The sequence below is a fragment of the Anas platyrhynchos genome, chromosome 4 (assembly GCF_047663525.1).
Source record: "Anas platyrhynchos isolate ZD024472 breed Pekin duck chromosome 4, IASCAAS_PekinDuck_T2T, whole genome shotgun sequence".
Classification (NCBI taxonomy): Eukaryota; Metazoa; Chordata; class Aves; order Anseriformes; family Anatidae; genus Anas; species Anas platyrhynchos.
Window position 1 is genome coordinate 16,480,716 of NC_092590.1, and position 11,700 is coordinate 16,492,415.

An 11,700-nucleotide genomic window follows, 5' to 3' on the forward strand; every position below is an offset into this window, starting at 1 on the left:
GTCAAAGTCACCATAAGTACCCCAAATACGTAGAAGCATTGCTGTAGGTGCCAAGCTACCTGCTTGGCTGGCCTCCGAGCATTCAGCAGTAGTTATATGTATGTGAACACAGCGTGATGTGAAAAACACAGCCAGCGTTTGTAAAAGACGGCCTCCAAAACCTGCGTGGAGGTGGAGGATCACCCTACCCAGGGCTCCGCTTCGTGCTGGGTCGAGAGATCGTGAGAAAACCCCAATTCCAGATAAAATGAAGTGAAAAGCTTCAGCGCACACTGGAAGAAATCACTTGAGCTGTTCAGCTCTCTGCTGCGACAGCTTGAGGAGCACCCGGCCAAAGGGGGGAAGGAAGACATCTGCCCACCCAGCACCCCAGCCGGGAAAGTGGCCAGGCAACAATGGGCTTTTGCTGGAATAATTCTCCAAGGAGGCTTAATCCCAGGCGGCCAATCGATGGCACGTGTTTGCTTTGAGCTGGGGTGCCCTCCGACCGCGCTGCTCCTCCCAGGGATCCTGAGTAAAGAGGATTTATTAAACCAAGGAGGAGACTTCCCTTTCAGGAGCCATTTGGAAATATTTTTAGTGCAGGCCACATAAGAAGTGATATGTTAGAGGGATATAAAATAGTAAGTAGTGTCCAGAGAAGGTGAATTGAGCGTGCCAGTACACCTTGGGTAATACAGCAAGTGGCTCTGTGTGGGGAAACGAAGAGGTGAAGGCTTAAAGGTAGTTAAAGGCACTGCCTCATTACCCAGCACACAAATACCCCACGGACTCCGTGACCCAATACAGCAGTAAGATGATGGACAATGAGCTTCAGCAAAATGTTGTACCTTCTTACGCATGCCTTGCACCCTCACACCCCCTCCCTGCAGAGCTATTAGGAATTAGAGCAGAGCACGTGGGGAGCATCGTTGTCCAGAGATGCTTTGTTGCCGTGGCCAGTGCATGGCTTGTGAATGTTTGGGAAGGTTGCCTGCCACCATACAGGCTGCTATCTACCAACACAAGTCCTGTGCACCTTGCTGACACTGCCCACAGCCAAATAGTCAATTTGTCAGCACAAATAGCAATATTTGGAAGCGTTGAGCTTAGCAGAGGCTGCGTGTAACCAGCACGTTTTATATTCCATGCAAATGTTGGGACGCTTCTGCTTCCTCACGCTCCTTAGCCTGCAAAGCCAGCAGAGCTCATAGTGTCTGGAAATTGCCCCAATGGGCAAATCTGGCGAGAGCAGCTGAGCCTCGGGAAACTCGGTTCACCAAGGACTAGTGCACACACTCCTTGGGGCATAAAACGAAGTTTTTAGTTGCTTTTCTTGGACAGCCCATAAATGTGAGCGATGCAAAATTAATCAAAAACACCAGTACAAGCTAAGAAGTCAGTCATGCTTCATGAGCTGTTCGCACAGGAGGCAGCTCTTGGCCTCTTAGCACCAGGAATAGGAAATGCATTAATTGTGAGGCTTTCAGGCTCTGGGATAGACATGACACCCCGCCGTCCTCAAGTGCACCATGGGCTGATTTTGCCCTGGAGCCATGGGGACACACCAAAGCACACTGCTGGATGTGAGAGGCTCTGCCCCTTTGGAAGAGGACCTTAGCTGCTGTTTGGGATGTGTCTTGGGCATCTTTGCAAGTGGGTTCTCACTGTTCCTTCTCACTTAGCTACTATTCTACCTGCGATGTCCACAATCTCCAGGTTGGTTACGCCTTAATTTAAGGCAATTAGGAGATGCACCTGACCAGGTCTTAAAAACAAAGCAAAACAAACAAGCAAAAAAAAAAAACAAAAACACAGCAGCAAGCACTGTGATTCTTCTGTATAAAGATGGCTTCTGCCAAATGGCAATGTTTGCTTAAAGCTGCAGGAACAGGTGAAAGCCAGCAGCTGTTTTAATCAGCTCTGTGCCCACCTGGATGCCAGCTGTGGTCCTTAACTATAAGAGTAACAGCAGCAGGCTTGGGTCTTCCTTAGAGGCCCCCCAGCATGCCAAGGACACTGATGCCCTGTGCAGACCCAAGCAATGAAGCTGATGGTGCTGGCATCATGTCTGTAACTCCTGGCTGAGCCAGAGACTATCCTTTAGGAAGGTGCTTTAAGTGCTTGCAGCTCTTGAAGGAACGAGGAAGATGTTGGATCCCTTGGTAAGTCACGCTACATGCTAACTGCTCCTGCTGATGTACCAGCACTGTAGTTTGCCTCTTGTCTGAACAATTAGATTCAATTTCCTGTCTTATGCCCTGTTTATCCATGCTAATATCTCTCCTAGATCTTTTTGGATGATGCCTGCTGTGTAGGGGAGGTATATAATTGTAGGAAAGGCTGAAAATTCGTCACCGTAATGTCACCAAAATGGCCTTGACTAAAAGGTGGTGCTGCAGGAGTCTGATTTTTCACCAGCTTCCCTCCACGCGGATGAGCTTTTAGTTAGTCATGTTTCAAAATAAAGTCGAGGCATGCCTCTTTTTTTAGCTTTCAAGCTAAAAATGAGTCTGTTGTGTGCATGCTCCCTTCTGCTCGGCTGCACTTGCTGGCGTCTGCTGCTGTGGGAAGCTGAAGGCATCAATGGCGAGGCTGAAGCCAACCCCTGCAGCACGGGGTGTGCGCGTAAATCATGTATCATGGTGCGTGGGGTGGTGGTGGGTGAGCTCCATGCTGACATCCTCTGCTTGGAGCTTTGGTGTCCAGGGCGTGCAGCAGCTGCATCAAGCAGTCTTAAGAAGAAAAAAATATATTTTTTTTTTTTCTTGTGAGATCTTTTACCCTTACATGCCTGTTATCGTGGATTCACCTGGGTTAAATGCTGCGGTGCATGCTCCTGTTAAGCACCACCCAGGAGCTGCCCGTGGCTCTCCAGCTCTCCTGAATATTAAGCGGTTTCCTAAGTGCTGTGAGGCTCTCATGGCTGAACAGCTTCACCATGTGCTTGCTGCACACTCATCCAGCAAGGAAATCAAAGGCATGATGTCATCAGCATTTCTCATCTAAAATTAAATATCTGTCTTAAGTCCCTAGACACACACAGACTTTGTATTAGAAACATGTACCGAGAGTTCAAACTCTGAGTCATCTCATATATATTTCACCAAAGCCAAGGGAATAGCAGAAAGAACAGACCTGCAAAAGAGCAATTCTCCAGTCTAGCAAGACGAGGGAGGAAAACTGTTCAGGGAAAAATACTAATGGGTTCACAAGCAAAAAAAAAAAATCTTGCCAATGAAATTGTGGCTCTAGTATTCTGTACCTTCGCAGGAAAGCTGTGATTTGCTGTGGAAAGTGCAGCAGGGAATAAATGGGTCAACTCGTGCTCATTAGCAGTGGTGGCAGAGCAAGTGGCATTTGAAACAAGCCTGCTTGGAGGGAAAGCCAAATGATTTATTCTGAAATAGTAAAATGTTTGTTGTCACAATTAGCTTCTCCGAGGGCACAGCACAGAGCCATGTGGTGCTGCTGGCCGGGCAGGGATCAGGGATGAGGCTTTTGCCATGAAGCTGAGCACTGCCCTCCTGCTGCGGGGCTGCGCTGCATCGCTGGAGGTGCAAGCTGGTGGATGCTGCTCATAAGGTTTGGAAAAGCCCTCCAAGATCATCTGGTCCAACCATCCCACAAAACCATGTCCCCAAGCACCACGTCCAACCTTTCCTTGAACACCCCCAGGGACGGTGACACCACCACCTCCCTGGGCAACCCGTCCCAGTGCCTGACTGCTCTTTGTGAGAAGAAACGTCTCCTAATTCCCAACTGCATATTTGAGTGGTCAAAGACTGCTTTTAAGATTCCCTTTTCCTTTGTTAGCTCCAGGCCCGCTGCAGCCCCAGCTCTTCCTGACCTTCTCAGTGGCCTCAGGCAGTCAGTGGCTTGCTCCTTGCTGGCTCCCTCTCCTGCCTCAAGCTAGGCCAGGCTTGGAAATGTATTTAAAGATGTGCCCAAGAGGCTGATGGAGTGGGATTTCTGCTATTTTCAGCTTCCAGCACTGCCAGGCCCCTGTTAAGCCCCCACCTACATTCTTCCTCCCCGATCTAATGCTGTGCCTCTCATTTGCTTCCCAGCAGGTCAAGTTCAGTTGTTGTGGGCACAGCCTGGCTCCTAAATGGCCTTCCCCAAGGAAGCTAAACATCTTCCCTTCTCAGCAAAAGTCTCTTCTCCTCCCCCACACAGTTCAGGCTGTTTGTTTGTGGGGAGGAGCTGTGTATCAGGGTCCCTTGGGATGTGATAAGGAACCCGGTGATGCTGCCGGTGCAGGAAGGCGTGGGGCAGAAGGCAGTGCAGGCACCTGGGGGGCTGCAGAGGATAAAATCCCTGCTCTGGGCTATTCTCCATCTCCCACTGGAGTACGGCCTGGGCCTGAGGCCTGTCGGATGCACTATCAGGTATGCAGCATCAGCCCAAGAGCTGTTCTGGCTCCATAATGGGAACCAATTCCCTCCCCTAATGTGCAGTTGTTGAGTTGCATAAAAATCATTATTACACATTGTGAAATCTAATTACATTATTACACACCGCGTACACACTAATAAAGGCAGTGGATGCAATAACGCTGCTGGTAATACACCATTCCACCGAAATTACTATTGCTGTCAGTTTTACTTCCAGTATTCTTGATTTACCCTGACAAGTGAGGCTTGCAGCCTGCTTGCTCCAGCAGGTGGGTGAAGTGGGAAGACCTTACCGCAGGTGCAGCACCCCACAGCTCCTGCTACAGCTGTCAGCATGTAAGGAGGGGCTACCGTGTCCCCACTCCTATTCACAGTGCTCCTGCGAGGCTTATCAGTGCTGTCCTGAGACAGGCTCAAAACCAGCCCTTTGAAAGTTGCCCTGATAACAGCACTCATCATTTATCCTTGGGAACGTGTGCAACCTTTAGTATTTGAAGCTAGACCAGCCCAAATGCCACCCCACACACACCTCCAGGGGTTGTGGTATGCAGCAGGAGGAGGACAGATTGTTCTTAGGCTTTTTACAGGCACGTCCAGCAGTGTGGATGTGGCTGCACTGATGTGGTCCTCACCAGCACCAGTCCATGCAATGGGACCTGCGCTCAACTGAGGACAGAAGGCACCTTCTCAGCTAGACCAGTGAAAAGAAAAAAAAAAAAAAAGCAGGAGGAAAGCTGACATCTGGAGGATTGATGTGAGGGGGAATTTAGCTCTCAAGGAGTATTTTCAGTTCTCTGCCTTCCCACCACTAACTTCTCACTGTGAAGCTCATGTGATGAATACTGTCTGCTGGGGTTAACCAGCTGGTCCCCCATCCCACAGATCAGAATTGAGCTCTTCTTAGTAATGGAAGAGATGAAGAGGGCTCCCTAAATATCTCAGCACCTGTGAGGGGACAGGTGTGCCCTTACCATCCATTAAAACACTGCTTGCAGGGTGCTCTCAAGCTGAAGAAGCTGATAGCTGAGGAGAGGTAGTTGTAAGGATTGTGGTGATGTTCTGAAGATCCTTATTTTTTATCTTTCTTAAGCTCTGGCAAATGAGTGCAGGGCTAGGTCACTGCAGAAAAAGAAAATGGAAGGGGAAGACATGGAGACAGGGACTAAGAAAAAACTATTGCTTTGCATTTCCTTTGCTAGATGATTTGGATGCTGGAAGATGCCTCCCTGCTGTCCCCTTTGCAAACTCTTCAGAAGGAAAGGAGGTGAGCTTGTGGTGTTTCACTATGTCTTTACTTCTAAATGAAATAAGATGCTGAAAATTGGCCCCTGAACAACACCTAAGCTTTTACAGGAGCAAACTATCCCTCTGTGGTAGGGATTCCACTGGTTATCAGATTCCACCAGGAGAAAGATGGGGCAGGAGGCTTGGCTCTAATTCATCCAGCCACCAATTTATTTTTTTAATCACTCTCAGCTTGAAACAGGTTAATTAAAATTATCAGTTAACTAGTCCCCCACTGGGAAGGTGTGCAGGAACTTAGCTGTGTGTCCTCTTGGTCACCTAAATTACTGCTGCGCATACACGTTTTACTTTAAGGATACCGCTGCTCCTTTTTCTGTCTAGAAAACACAGATCCCTAGCTCTGGTTGCTGTCTGGCCTGTGGCAATCCTTTCTTCAGGAGGCGTTTGTCCTCTGGTTTCATTTTTTCTTTCCTTCTCTTGGACAAAACTCCAGAGAAACTGCGTAAGTTAAATCCAAGGGAAGTTTGAGGGGAAAAGGAGTCAGTGAGGATGCACCCCTCCCTGGCTTCCTTCTTTGAAAACAGAATTCAGAGTTGGGTCTGAGGCTGGTGGGAAGAGGGTAAAGGGTGAAAAATAAAGGGAAAACACCTTAAGCAGTCCCACCTTCCTTCCCTGTAGGGTAAAGGCTCGTGCTTCCTCAGCACACAGCTGAGTGCTAGTTGTGCTTGTCAAGCTTTCACTGAAGCCACTACCTGATTTTTCCCCTGTAGTAAATTGCTGTGGAAGCCAACAATATTTCTGCCTTTATTGCAGAACCATGACTGTCAGACAAAGAACAGACGCAAGGGTCGTGTTGATAAAGACATAAGGGTCTCTTCCTCTCCCCCGCTGCAGTGATTTATGAGCAGCCGTAGCTTTCCCGGCCCTGCTGCAGCAGGTTTCCCAGGAAAGAGCCTGTTCTCGGTCTCCCACAGGCTGAAATGATGGTGTCAGTGTTGCTTGTGGACAAACAGGGGCCTCGTGAGACTGTTTGCCTTCATAAATCATCCGAAGTGGGACTCAGCAGCCAGCACCAGTCCGCCCAAGCTGCAGGTGCCCGGAGCACGAAGGCAGCTGAGGAAGGGTCAGCTCCCTGCCCAGCGCTGGGAGGACGAGAGCCTCGGCACATCCTCCTGTGCAGTGACAATACCTTATGAGTTTTGATCATCTGCTGACTGGTCTTGCTCCACACTAACAGGTAATAATATGCTTTTAGTGGAGATATTCCCTAACAAATGGGAATGAGGAGTATGTACACACTGCAGACCTAGTCTCCTTCCTCCTTTGCTATGAATTCCTTTGGTGATGATGAGCTTTTTCATATTAGTTTCTGGCCTTTATTTGTTTATTTTTATTTTTTTTCATGGAGAATTCAAATGAGTCTCCCATCCTGCAGGTGCAATTCAGCCTTCATAGAAAGTTAGGCACCCTGCCAGTCCTAAAACTCAGCTGCATCCTTCACTTACGTTCTGATGCTGAGGACTGGTGACACGCCAAAACTTCGCAAAACGCCCCGTCTGCCAAGAAATGCTGCTGCGTGGCACAAGTAGCAATCCCTCGCCATTGAGATCTGCTGCACTGTTTGGAGGAAAACAAGAAAAATTTAGGCCCCTATAGAAGTGAGACTATTGAGGAATTAATGAAATCTCTCAGTTTGGAGACTCGCAGATGCTCTTCTATTGGGAGTGTGCCGAGCCTGTCATAAAACCCCTTTGGATAAGATGCAGTAAACATCTGGTACCTTTTTTTTTTTTTTTAAATAAAAACTATAATTGTTTTAGGCCTTGTTGTCTGCACATGCTGGTGATGTGCCTGCGAGGTCTAATTAGTTGACAAGAGACAAAAAAGGCCACTGCAGTGAAAGGGAGGCTGGGTGCCAGGATCGTTAGATAGGTTAGGCAGGAGCCACAAGAGCCAGCAGGTGATGGATGCAGGAAGGTGTATCATCCCCGGCTGTTATAGATGTGGGGACACGAGGAAACGAGGCAAATTGATAAGCCAAGGGCTCAATATTTTGCTAGTTTCTCTTACTCAAAACTGGATCTTCAATTTTCTGGGAATAGATACAGCAGGTCCCTCTCTGATTTTATAACCCAGACTATGGGACGAGATCATTAGCCAAGGAGAGCACAAGCTGACTGTCCGCTCTGCTTGGGTCTTCTATGGATAAATCCTTGAAAGGTTGCTTTTTTTCTGAAGCTGTGCATAACTCCCTAAGGTTTTCCCAGGTAGCTTCCTCTTCATGTGTCTTGGCTCCTTTTGAATGGTTAACTTGAGGGGAAAAATGATGAGTCCTAGGGATAAAGCAATGGTGAATAGTGTCCTTTGGATTGTGTTTCCTAGCACTCCTGGGAAGCGTGCAATACATTTTCCTGGTGTTCCTGTGCAAATTCACAGGTAGATTAAGCAATGTCATAGCTATTAGTCTCAGACCTACAGAAACATCACGGCTAGGCTCCCCAGCCACGCTGCAGGAGTGAAGTTCATTTCTGCTGGAGCCATCCTGAATCACAGCTGCTGACGAGAAGGAGGTGCGTAAAGGGGATCATCAGAAGTCCAGATGAGATCACCACAATATGTGCCATCAAACTGGAAGTCAATAGCTACATTCGCTTCCCAAATATTCAATAGTTTCCTCCCTTTCTTCCACTGCTCTACAGGGACATGCTACGGACGGTAAGGAAAATACCAGCAGAGACAGCAAAACAGCGCTTTCCTCTTCTGTAAATCAGGAGTAACACTACTAAAGCGAAGAGAGTGACACCAGGATAAAACTTTGTAAATTAAAAGAGGACAAGTCCCATTCACATTTTCTCTTGTCCAAGGCACCATGAAACGAACATTTGGAATTTACAATGCTGCTAACCTTAAAACTGTGTCCAATATTTTATATATATATATATATATATACACACACATACGCACACTCCCAAGTTCATGTTTTGGCAGCCAGTTAAGTGGCTTGATTTACAAATGACTGAGCCAGCTGGGGTCTCCAGAGGTATCTATCAAGTTGCAGTAGGAGCTGTCGAGTGGTGAGAATTTTGTTTAAAAAAATGCAACTTGCCTTGGACTTCTAATCTAAACCCCAGTGAAACCAGTGGAAATAGTTCCATTGATGTCTGGGGGCCCTGGGCCCAGACATTAACGTAGGGTCATATTTCTGTCTTGCCTTCTGAAACACGCAGAGAGCAACCTGGAGTCATCTGTCTGGAGAAACATGACTTGAATGAAACCAGTCCCGAGTTTGGTTTTAGCATGATAAATGGCGACAGAAGACACGGTTGAATTTCCACATGTAGCAACCCCCCAAAATTGCTCCAGAACTTGTTTTAGTTTATCCCCGCTGAACAAAATAAACAATATTTAGTAAATCTCTTTCTGACTAAAATATCACTGGAGTTATAGGAGAGCCAGAGGAACAGGAGAGTGGGAGATTGAAAGAAGTGGGTAAAATACATTTAAACCTTTTAAAAGAAAGGCTTTGTTCTTTAACAACCACCCTTTCCATGATACTCAGCCCCCTTTAATGCTTTGGTTCCTTTATTCCTATGGGGGGGGGAGGAATCCAAAACCCAAAGAAGGCAACAAAGCTGTGCTGTTTCTTTGTTTGCTTACATACAACACAAGTCAAGAGCAGAACACTTACATTTTGATTTTCAGATCATAGGAAACGAGGTGCCACCATCTTTACATTCCTGGCATGATCTGATTCTCAAATGAAATGCTAGGATAATGATTATTATTTAAAAATGACAATGACAACTAAGGCAAAGTAGAAAAGGCACTGTAAATGCAGGAAAAAAATATCCAGGCAGTGCCTGCTTGTTTGTACATGTATATGTGTACATAAAAAATAAATAAAACCTGCATTATTGAATACAAATGAGAATGACAAAAAAAGTGCTTCTCCCCAAACAGTTGCATATTCCAAAATTCTGTCAAAAAAAAGTCTTTCCTCCCACATTTGACTTTTTATTGTTGCTTTTCAACCAAAACAAAGTGAAAAGAGATTTTAAAAAATGAAGAGGAAATGGTAAATTATTTCAAAAGTAATTTCTGTATTATTTTTTTTTAAATCATTTTCTGGCATGGTGACAAAAGCTACCAGTGTATGTCCAAAGTTAGATCTGGTGATTTATTATTATTATTACTATTATTGAAAATAGGATCAACGTTTGGAACACAAGGATGCCTGTTTCCCAATTTCAGGAGGTCACAGACTGGGGAAAAGAAAAAAAAAAGGTCTGTTTTGGATGTCCAGACCCCTCAAGCCACCCTGCACAACCCATAAACAGAAGAAGCAGTGGAAGTGGTGCCACAGCACTGGTACATGTATTAAGACCTGCAACCCCCAAATTGAGAGCTGCTCAGCCTACCTGTACTTGCGAGTCAGAGGCGAATATGGGGTTACCCAGCTAAAACCCCACTCAGTTCAGGATTAAGCCATGTAACAGCACTTTCCAGTTTCTTGTCCAGTGAGTTTTGCAAGTAGCACCTAAAAGAGCTAGCTGCTGGCACACGCATCATTTGCTGGCATGCTGGTTTTATTCCCTTTTGTTCCAGTGCATAATTTATAAGCGTATCTTATTTTTGGAGAAGTTTGCCCTAAATGGTGCTTTTTGTTTTCGCATGTTGCATTGCAGCTGTGAAGGCAGGCAGAGCCGTGCTGTGGAAGAAATATTTTTGCACAATTTTCCTTTTTTCTTCTTTTATTTTTTACATATGAGGAAATACTTTCTCCCAGCTTTTTAATTCTCTCCCCCCCTCCATCTCTTCTAAGCAAATGGTTGTTTACTAAGAAGTAGCACATCCTTATACTCATATAGACATCTGTGCCACTGAGAAATACAATTGTACTTTCTTCTGCTTTGTCATACATTTTTTCAAAGCAGGCACATGCTCCTCCACGGGCTCGAGGTTTTTATGTGCAAATAGAGGTCTTGGTTGACTGCTCCGAAGCCTAAGATCCCACAGAAATCAAAAGAACAGAAGAGCGTCCTTTAAGTGAGATGCGCTAGAGTGATTTCCTTAACAACAGCCGCAATTTCCAAACTTCCTCAGCTATAAGTTTGCATAAATTTACCCTTGGGGTTCCACGGGTTTGATGGCGTGAAATATCACAGAATCACAGAATCATCTAGGTTGGAAGAGACCTCCAAGATCATTGAGTCCAACCTCTGACCTAACTCTAATCAGTCCTCCGCTAAATCATATCACTGAGCTCTACATCTAAACGTCTTTTAAAGACCTCCAGGGATGGTGACTCAGCCGCTTCCCTGGGCAGCCCGTTCCAATGCCTCAAAACCCTTTTGGTAAAGAAGCTTTTCCTAATATCCAACCCAAACCTCCTCAGGCACAACTTTAGCCCATTCCTCCTCATCCTATCACAGGGAACGGGGGCGAATAGACCAAACCCGAATCTCTGACCAATATCCAAATCTCCATTCTTGCCCACAAGGGAAATGCCAGCAGACAGCCCATCCCCCTCAAAAAAAAAAAAAAAAAAAAAAAGATCTCTTTGCTCTCCTCTTTACAGCTGGGTTGCCATGCTGAAGTAGCAACGCAGGAGATGCTCTCATCTGCTGTAGAACCTGGCATGCTAGCACACTAGTACAAATTTGATCACCCCAAAGTAACCCATGCTGATGAAAATGGATCTTGCAGGCCTGGAGCTGAGCCCCTAAAAAGGCTCTTTTTAAGGAGTGAGAGATGAAGAAACGCTTGAACACAAGGTGAAATGCAGGGCGCCTGTGTTGGTGGGGATAAGGCCAGCTCTGTATCAAGAAGCCACCTCAATTTCTGCTGCTGGTCATGGTACTCCTACTTTCCCACAGGTTTTCTCAAAGAAATACGGCACACTTGCTTAACAGCTTCAGTCCACCCGAGTATTATAAATTTTCATGCTTTAAATAATGTGTAACCACATTTTATAACAATATCTAATAGAGATTAGGCCTAGAAAAGAACTCAGCCTAATCCTGTTAAATAAGAGCAAGGATATCTTGCAGACTATAAATCAAATGCTCCCCACAATAGG

General features: G+C 46.1%; 1 long non-coding RNA gene across 2 annotated transcripts; it reads left to right on the forward strand.

The window, feature by feature from the left end:
• Positions 1 to 1,980: 1,980 nt before the first annotated feature.
• LOC106018842 (uncharacterized) lies at positions 1,981 to 9,025 on the forward strand. Of its 2 annotated transcripts, none has more exons than XR_002404655.4 (4): positions 1,981 to 2,144; positions 5,576 to 5,640; positions 6,435 to 6,858; positions 7,057 to 9,025. It is a non-coding gene; the product is annotated as an uncharacterized lncRNA (long non-coding RNA). The 2 variants fall into 2 exon arrangements; XR_001193245.5 differs by having other exon boundaries at positions 6,635 to 6,858.
• The last annotated feature ends 2,675 nt before the right edge of the window (positions 9,026 to 11,700 follow it).